This window comes from Eriocheir sinensis, unplaced genomic scaffold (assembly GCF_024679095.1).
Source record: "Eriocheir sinensis breed Jianghai 21 unplaced genomic scaffold, ASM2467909v1 Scaffold229, whole genome shotgun sequence".
In the NCBI taxonomy this organism is placed as follows: domain Eukaryota; kingdom Metazoa; phylum Arthropoda; class Malacostraca; order Decapoda; family Varunidae; genus Eriocheir; species Eriocheir sinensis.
Window position 1 is genome coordinate 510,001 of NW_026111531.1, and position 8,524 is coordinate 518,524.

Genomic DNA, 8,524 nt, shown 5'->3' on the forward strand with positions numbered 1-8,524 from the left:
CATAACATTCTAATATATAATACAGTGATGGGAGAAATAGGGAGGGACACAAGAGTGATGAGGGAGGCGAGAAGTTAGGGGGAGAAGAGGGGAGTAGTTGTGGCTAGGAATAGTTTGGGAGGGTGCAGGGGGGGGGCACACTTTCCTTCGAATGCGTCAACATGACTCGTCGGGTTTGTGTTATTTTTCACAAGTAAACTCGTCACATAAGACATATAGTAATGTGGTAGGTTAGCCATAAATTAGGTCCGGGTATTATAGGTAGTGTGCTGAAATATCATACTGATCCAAAGATTCGTTTAGGAGATATTTGTATATGTATAGTAGGTGTTACGGGAGTTATGAATAGAGATCTTACATGATTTTTCTCCTTCGGTAATCATTACACTTTTAACTCTGAACTTTTTAGACTTTTTTGAGGTAGATTCTTAGAATAAAAGCCTTAACAAGCAATTACTTCCCTCTATACCTCTCACATACAATAATGAAAATATATCTGTTCTGGTTGTAGGTATTAGAATATTTCAGTAACTATGAAAGAGTTGATAAAAGCGCTATTAGATTTCATTTTTCCTCCCATATGCACAGGATGTAAAAACAAACTTGTTCAAGGAGAATGATTTATTTGTACCATTTGCTTGAGTAACAGATAATCCTATTACCAATCGTTTTGTAGATACAGCCAACGTTGCCAGATTGTCGTACTCTGCCTTTAATGTTTGCCGATATCCTACCCCAAAACCGCTTTCATCACCCAAATAACTGCCTTCATATATGGTTATCGTTTAAATGGTTAATTATTGGTGCTTCTTGGCAACAGTTATGGGCCAGAAACCGGTCAATACGAGGCTCTGAGTACGATAATCTGGCAACTGTGGATACAGCTACTATTACCTATGGTCTTGCATTAAAAAAAAAAAAAAAAAAAAAAACAATTGGGGAGGTATTAGGAGTTGAGTATGGCAATATTTTTGTATCAACATCCAGCTATTTCAGTGATAGATGAAATAATACTTATTCCATTGCACAGGCAAATATTGCAGGAAAGACACTATAATCCAAGTGATTATTTTCGCTGAAGGACTTTCAGAATCACTAAAGAGAGACAGTCATCTAACATATGTAAAAAGAAATCGCAATACTCCATCCCAAGCAAACACCCCCCCCCCCCCCCCGCCCCCCAAAAGGAAAGCCAACACGCATTACAAACCTCAACAAACTAAGAACAAAACTCCCACAACAAAACTAACTAACAAGTTAGCTTGCAACAAACAAACGAGCTAGCTCCCTAATTAGCTTTTTTGCTAGTTAGTTAGTTAGTTAGTTAGTTAGTTAGTTAGTTAGTTAGTTTGTTTCTTTGTTTGTTTGTTTGTTTGCTTGCTTGCTTGCTTGCTAGTTAGCTTGTTATTTTGTTTGTTTGCTAGCTAGCTACCTTGTTTGTTTGTTTGTTAGTTAGTTAGTTAGTTAGTTAGTTAGTTTGTTTGTTTGTTTGTTTGTTTGCTAGCTAGCTTGTTTGCTTGCTTGCTTGCTTGATTGCTTGCTAGCTAGCTAGCTAGCTAGTTTGTTTGTTTGTTTGTTAGCTTGTTATTTTGTTTGTTTGCTAGCTAGCTACCTTGTTTGTTTGTTTGTTTGTTTGCTAGCTAGCTTGTTTGCTTGCTTCCTTGCTTGCTTGCTAGCTAGCTAGTTTGTTTGTTTGTTTGTTTGTTTGTTTGCTAGTTAGCTTGTTATTTTGTTTGTTTGCTAGCTAGCTACCTTGTTTGTTTGTTTGTTTGTTTGTTTGTTTGTTTGTTTGCTAGCTAGCTTGTTTGCTTGCTTCCTTGCTTGCTTGCTTGCTAGCTAGCTAGCTAGCTAGCTAGTTTGTTTGTTTGTTTGTTTGTTTGTTTGCTAGTTAGCTTGTTATTTTGTTTGTTTGCTAGCTAGCTACCTTGTTTGTTTGTTTGTTTGTTTGTTTGTTTGTTTGCTAGCTAGCTTGTTTGCTTGCTTGCTTGCTTGCTTGCTAGCTAGCTAGTCAGTTTGTTTGTTTGATAGCTAGCTAGTTTGTCTTTTAGTTTGTTAGCTAGCTAGTTTTGTGTTTGTCTGTTAGCTAGCCCGTTCGCTTTAATTGGCAGGCAGGCAGGCAGGCAGGCAGGCAGGCAGGCAGGCAGGCAGGCAGGCACACCTATTTACATGCCGGCACACCTACTTTCATAGAAACGTATTTGCAGCTTTTTAGTCATCCACCTGTCTACTGTTGGGCATGTAGACGCTTGCCCAGGGTTCCGGCGGGCTACTCGGTGGCGGGGCTGGTTCAACGTATCTGAAAAAGCGGGTCCAGTAAGAGAGGGCGCAACGTTATGATGAGGACGACAACGAGAAACAAGAAGAAGAAGAAGAAGAAGAAGAAGAAGAAGAAGAAGAAGAAGAAGAAGAAGAAGAAGAAGAAGAAGAAGAAGAAGAGGAGGAGGAGGAGGAGGAGGAGGAGGAGGAGGAGGAGGAGGAGGAAGAAGAAGAAGAAGAAGAAGAAGAAGAAGAAGAAGAAGAAGAAGAAGAAGAAGAAGGAGGAGGAGGAGGAGGAGGAGGAGGAGGAGGAGGAGGAGGAGGAGGAGGAGGAGGGAGAGGGAGAGGGAGATTCCCACTTCCTCAGCCTTTCCCTTTCAAAGGTCGCTCTGAGCCTGTCCCTCACCCTCTAACCCTACCCTTGCTTTCTTATACACTCCTGCACAATCCAAGAGACAATAGAAGGAGTGGATCAAGAAGGGGAGGCTTCTTTCTCTCTGTCTATATATTTGCCGTCTTTCTCATTATTGCTTTCTTTCTCTTTTTCTCCTCCTTTTTTTCTTTCTTAACCTTTCTATGTCATTCTTCCTCTCTTTCTTTTCCTCTTCCCGTCCAGACGTCTCTTTTTTTTGTATATATATTTTAAAATATATTTTTCTCTCTCTCTCTCTCTCTCTCTCTCTCTCTCTCTCTCTCTCTCTCTCTCTCTCTCTCTCTCTCTCTCTATTTTAATAAATATCCTGTTACTGATTTTACAAAGAATTGACAGGGACAGGGAAATTATGGCAAAATGATGTTTCTGTAAGAACTGAAACAAACAAATTGGAGCTTCCTAGTGGCAAATGAGGTGGATGGGGAGCAGTGGGCGGAGGTGTGAACCATCATTAGGCAGGAGGGAGGGAGGGAAAAGATGGGATTGAGGAAACAAACAAACTAGTGTCAAATGAGGTGGATGGGGAGCAGTGGGCGGAGGTGTGAACCATCATTAGGCAGGGGGGAGGGAGGGAGGGAGGGAGGAAACAGAAAGAAAGAAAAGAAGAAAGAAAGAAAGAAAGACAGAAAGACACCAACAAACAAAAAAAGGAACTGTCACTGAAGTAAAATGTGTGCTACTATTCTCTTAGTGAATAAGAATGTGGACCTCAAAGAGGTCCGGGGTGGGAGTTAGGTCGGGCTCGCTCAGGCAGCGGCATTAACCACCGAAGCCGTACAGGGTGCGGCCCTGGCGTTTGAGGGCGTACACCACGTCCATGGCGGTGACGGTCTTGCGCTTGGCGTGCTCAGTGTAGGTGACGGCATCCCTGATGACGTTCTCCAGGAACACCTTGAGCACACCACAGGTCTCTTCGTAGATGAGCGGAGATGCGCTTCACCGCCAAGGCGCGCCAGACGACGGATGGCCGGCAGGTGATGCCCTGGATGTTGTCCCGAAGAACCTTGCGGTGACGCTTGGCGCCTCCTTTCCGAGTCCCTTGCCTCCTTGCCGCGGCCAGTCATGGTTCAGGTGGGTAGCTCAACAGTGGAGTGGTGTTGGGCTGCCCAGCGTTCGCTCTATATGCAGAGCCAGAGGCGGCGGTGGTGGGTCTTTGGGCGATAGGCTGGCTCCTGCCGTCTACTTCCGGACGGCCCAGTGACGTTGGTGAGCCTCCACAAGGTACTATGCTCTAGCATATGCAGACAGCTCAAGAGACCCTAAATTCCTCAATAGGGCTAGATAGATGCACTGCCTGACGGGGGCAGGCAAGCGCGGGACTAGGGAGGCGGCGCACGCGCAGGACGCGGCGGACCACCGCTCCTCCCCCGGCCGCCAAAACTATAAAAACCAGAAACGGCTGGGAAGACTCAACTGTTCTGTTCGTCCGTAGCCATGGCCCGTACCAAGCAGACTGCCAGGAAATCCACCGGTGGCAAGGCGCCCCGCAAGCAGCTGGCCACCAAGGCCGCTCGCAAGTCGGCCCCGGCCACCGGAGGCGGCAAGAAGCCGCTCCGCTACGGGCCCGGGACCGTGGCCCTCCGTGAGATCCGCCGCTACCAGAAGAGCACCGAGCTCCTCATCAGGAAGCTGCCCTTCCAGCGTCTGGTGCGCGAGATCGCCCAGGATTTCAAGACCGATCTCCGCTTCCAGTCCTCTGCCGTCATGGCTCTGCAGGAAGCCTCCGAGGCCTACCTCGTCGGTCTCTTCGAGGACACCAACCTCTGCGCCATCCACGCCAAGCGTGTCACCATCATGCCAAAGGACATCCAGCTGGCCCGTCGCATTCGCGGCGAGCGTGCCTAAGCGGGCGTTGCCCGTCTGAGTACTACAATCTGCTCACACTATATCTCGGCCCTTTTCTGGGCAAAAGTCACTTTCCGGGAGAGTTTTTAGACAGACACTGGGGGGGGCTGGGGGGGAGGAGGATCACTGGCTTGTTGCCTTTCCCACATATCCTTCTGCTTCATAATCTCATATCAATTGATTGGGGGGCTTTGATTTCTCTCTTAACTTATTTCAACTGGCGGGTGCACGAGTAGGGAATATGTGGGGACTACATGCAGGCAGGAAGACAGGAATTACCAGAACAAGTAAATAAATATAAACGGAGGAGCGGAATCACTAACTACTGATGACGGCTGCTATGTAGGCATATATCGCTCATCGCGATCCTTCCAGAGGCTGGATCAAGCACCGAGGAGAGTGAAGGGGGTGCTTGTGGGGTACCGAGTACGATGCCGAGGACATCAGGAAGCTAACAGACAGCGGAGTGACTCGTCAGGCGTTGCCATGTCGTGAGAGAAGGACGACGACTACCCACGAGGAACGTGGAACTGGTCATGGACCGGGAATCGCTTCCCAAGGACTTGTCACTCGGCTGGCTCGGCAGGTACCGCGTACGGCCTTTCGTAGAGGAGCCGACGCGGTGCTTCAGCGCCAGAAGTTTGGCCACGTGGCCAGGCTCTGCCGCGGGTCGCGGCTAACCTTTCGCGCAGTGTTGCGGGCGGCCACGGCTCCATCGTGTATCGGGCCAGCAGACGGGAGCGCCAGCCAGCCTCCGCCAAGATGCTGCAACTGCGGCGGGAGCCACCCAGCGTGGTCGCGGAGGTGCGCGGAGCGGAGGCGGCGACTTCCAACCACGGAGAGGGGACGGTGCCCCAGCCGCGAGGCCACGGCCAGACGGAGATGACGGCGCCACCACGGCCCCCGCCCCCGACGGAGGAAGACTATCCTCCGCTTCCGCTCAGCAGCCACTGCGGCCAGGGAGCGCACCCTGCCAGAGAAGGAACCGCAACAAGAAGAAGAGACGACCAGCAACCACGGCGAGGGGACCCTCCCGCCCCAGTGGGCGGCGCACGCCCACAGAGACGGAGCACCTCAGCTCAGCCGGAGCGGAGACGCGTGCGTCGACCAGGACGGAGGACGCCCGCCACTCAGCCGTTCGAGGAGGATGAGCGCGCCCGGCCGTCTAGACGCTGGGTTGCTGAAGACGTTTTGGATCAGCCCAGACTCCACCAGGAAAGCGACCGTCACCTATCGCTCCGACCTTCGACCTGCACGACCTGATGGTGCGCCTGCAAGCAGTGATGGCAAGAATGCACTGCGACCTGCTACAAGCCCTGGGCGCCCATCGCACCTCGGCGACGGACGCTGTCCTGAAGAGAGCAGAGACCGACCTACTGACCTTGACGCCAGGGACGCCGAGGAAGACGCGACCGACGACGAACTCCGTGGACGAGGAGAACCCAATGCTGGAGGACCTCCGGGCCGCCCAGGCCTGAGGTTCTTACAGTGGAACATCCGAGGACTCCGCGCCAACAAGACTCTGCTCCAGGCCGCTCTCCTCGAGGATGGCGGTGTTTGCCTCCTACAGGAAACGCTGGTTAGGGGATTGCCACCTCCGCTTTCCCGGATACACGGCTCACCATCTCCCGATCAGGGACGAGACTGGGGTGAGGTTGCCTGATCTTGGTCAGCAACTCCATCCCCATAGGGTGGTCGAACGCCCCAGACTGCGGCGAGGGTGTCGAGACAAGCCGTCACCCTCCTCCTTAACGGGACGGAGGTCATAGTCTACAATGTATACAGCAAGCCGAGACGTGAGCTTGACCTCACTGAGCTCCTCACTTGCCGGAGAGGCCAGCGTCCTTGTTGAGGCGATTTCAACGCCCACCACGAGGTGCTGGGTTCCAGGAGCAACGCCAACGCTGCAGGGCAGCATCTGGCAACGCTGCTCCAGGATCTTGAGGGCGCCGTGCTGCTAAACACAGGTGAGCCGACACGTCCAGGGCAACGCCCTGGACCTCACGTTGCTTCTTCCGCGTTGGCCGACGGAGCAGACTGGCGACTACCCGACCTTGACGAGCGACCATTTTGCGATTCTGACGACGCTCGATGTCCCCTCCCGCCGAGGGAGGCCGGGCCGAGCAGGTGGCGGCCGATGGCCAACTGGGCCACCTTTCGTAGAGAGGTGGCTAAGTGGTGGCTTCACTACAGCCAGCCTGATGACATAGACCGCTTCGACCGAGACCTTGCTGCAGCTTTGACCGACGCCGCCGACAGAGCCATCCCGAAGGCAGTTGGTCGTAGACCGCCTACCAAGAACGGATGGTTCCGCAGCCCCCGAGTCAAGGAGATGAACCATCGAGTCAACACCATCCGCAAGCGCTTTCGCAGGGACCGCACGCAGGAGAATCTACAGCTACTTCGCGAAGCAGTGGACCACGCCCGACAGGTTGCCAGGGAGGGAGACCAAGTGGCTGAGATGGTGTGAGCTTCGGCTCGCGCACCAGCCTCGGAACGCTCTGGTCATGCCTCCGGCGGGCAACGGGAGGGAGACCTCCCAGGCCTGCCGCACATCCCACCCCGAAGGAAGAAGCCAACAGGCTCATCCGTTCGTACGCGGACCGCGCATCCGCAGGCAACCTCCCCCAAGAAGTGCAACGAAAGCAGCAGGAGCTACTACAAGGCAGGCTGGCCCGCATCCGGCGTGCGGAGGCCCGGCCTGCAGTCACCGACCCACTCTTTACGAGAGAAGAACTGAAGAGAGCAGAGAAGAAGCAAAGACACCGCGCCCGGCGAGGATGGTATTACCTACTCCATGTTACGCAACATGGGGTCGGCTGGTGAGAGCCCTTCTGGCCTCATCAACGCCTCCTGGGAGGCGGGTCGCCTTCCAGTCCGTTGGAAGCGGCACTCGTCCACCCGGTGCCGAAACCAAGGACCCAGGCAAGACACGGCCCATCTCTCTCATCAGCTGTGCTGCCAAGACAGCTGAGAGAATGGTACTGACTCGCCTACAGTGGCAAATGGGCCCGCCCCATCACAACGTGTACGGGTTCACAGAGGGGAAGAGTGCTGCTGACAGCATGGCCTCCCTTCTGTCCACGATCAACAACCAGCCGGCTGTTGTGGTCTTCCTCGACCTAGAGAAGGCCTTCGAGCTGGCCTCGCCCACTGCCATTGCTGATGCTCTTGCGGCAAAAGGTGTGTCAGGGCGGCTCCTCAGTTGGGCACACGACTACCTTAGCGACAGCACAGCAAAGGTAATGTTACAGGGACACGTCTCCAGCAAGCAGGGCTTCGAGAACGGCACCCGCAAGCGTCCTCAGCCCAACGCTTTTCAACGCCCTCATGGAAGCCCCTTGCGGGCTTCCGCTTTGAATAAGACGCAACGTCCTACTCAGCTACGCCGACGACCTCGCGTTAGTCGCCGTAGGTAGAGGCAACAGGCTCTCATGGGCACAGAAGGCCCTCGACTCAGTCACCGCTGCCTGCAGAGACCTAGGTCTCTCGGTTTCAGCCGGGAAGTCGAGGGCGATGTCGATCCTCGGCCCGACGCCTGAGCAGAGCCTGAGGATACAGGGTGTACGACTCGAGTGGTGCACAGCGTACCAGTACCTTGGGTGTGGATCGACCACAGGCTCACCTTCTCGAAGGAGGCTGAGTACCTGAAGAGTAGGATGAAGTGCCGGCTCACCGTGATGCGGAGGATGACGACCACGAGAGCAGGGCGACGCACCGAGTCCGTAGACTGTATTACGTACAGGCCCTCCGTACCCTCGCGTACTACTCTGCGGTGGAGATTGTGGCCATATCAGATTGCGTCGAGACTTCTCTCGAGAGGTGCCAGAACGACGCGCTGCGGCATATCCTCAGGCGCCCAGGTGGACGAAGCTAGAGGCTCTGCGAGCAGAGGCTGAGCTCCCTCCCTGATGCTCCGGATCGAACAGGTGGCAGCCGCGTGGGCAGCCAAAACAGTCAGACTGTCCGACACCCTGCGAGACGGAGGTT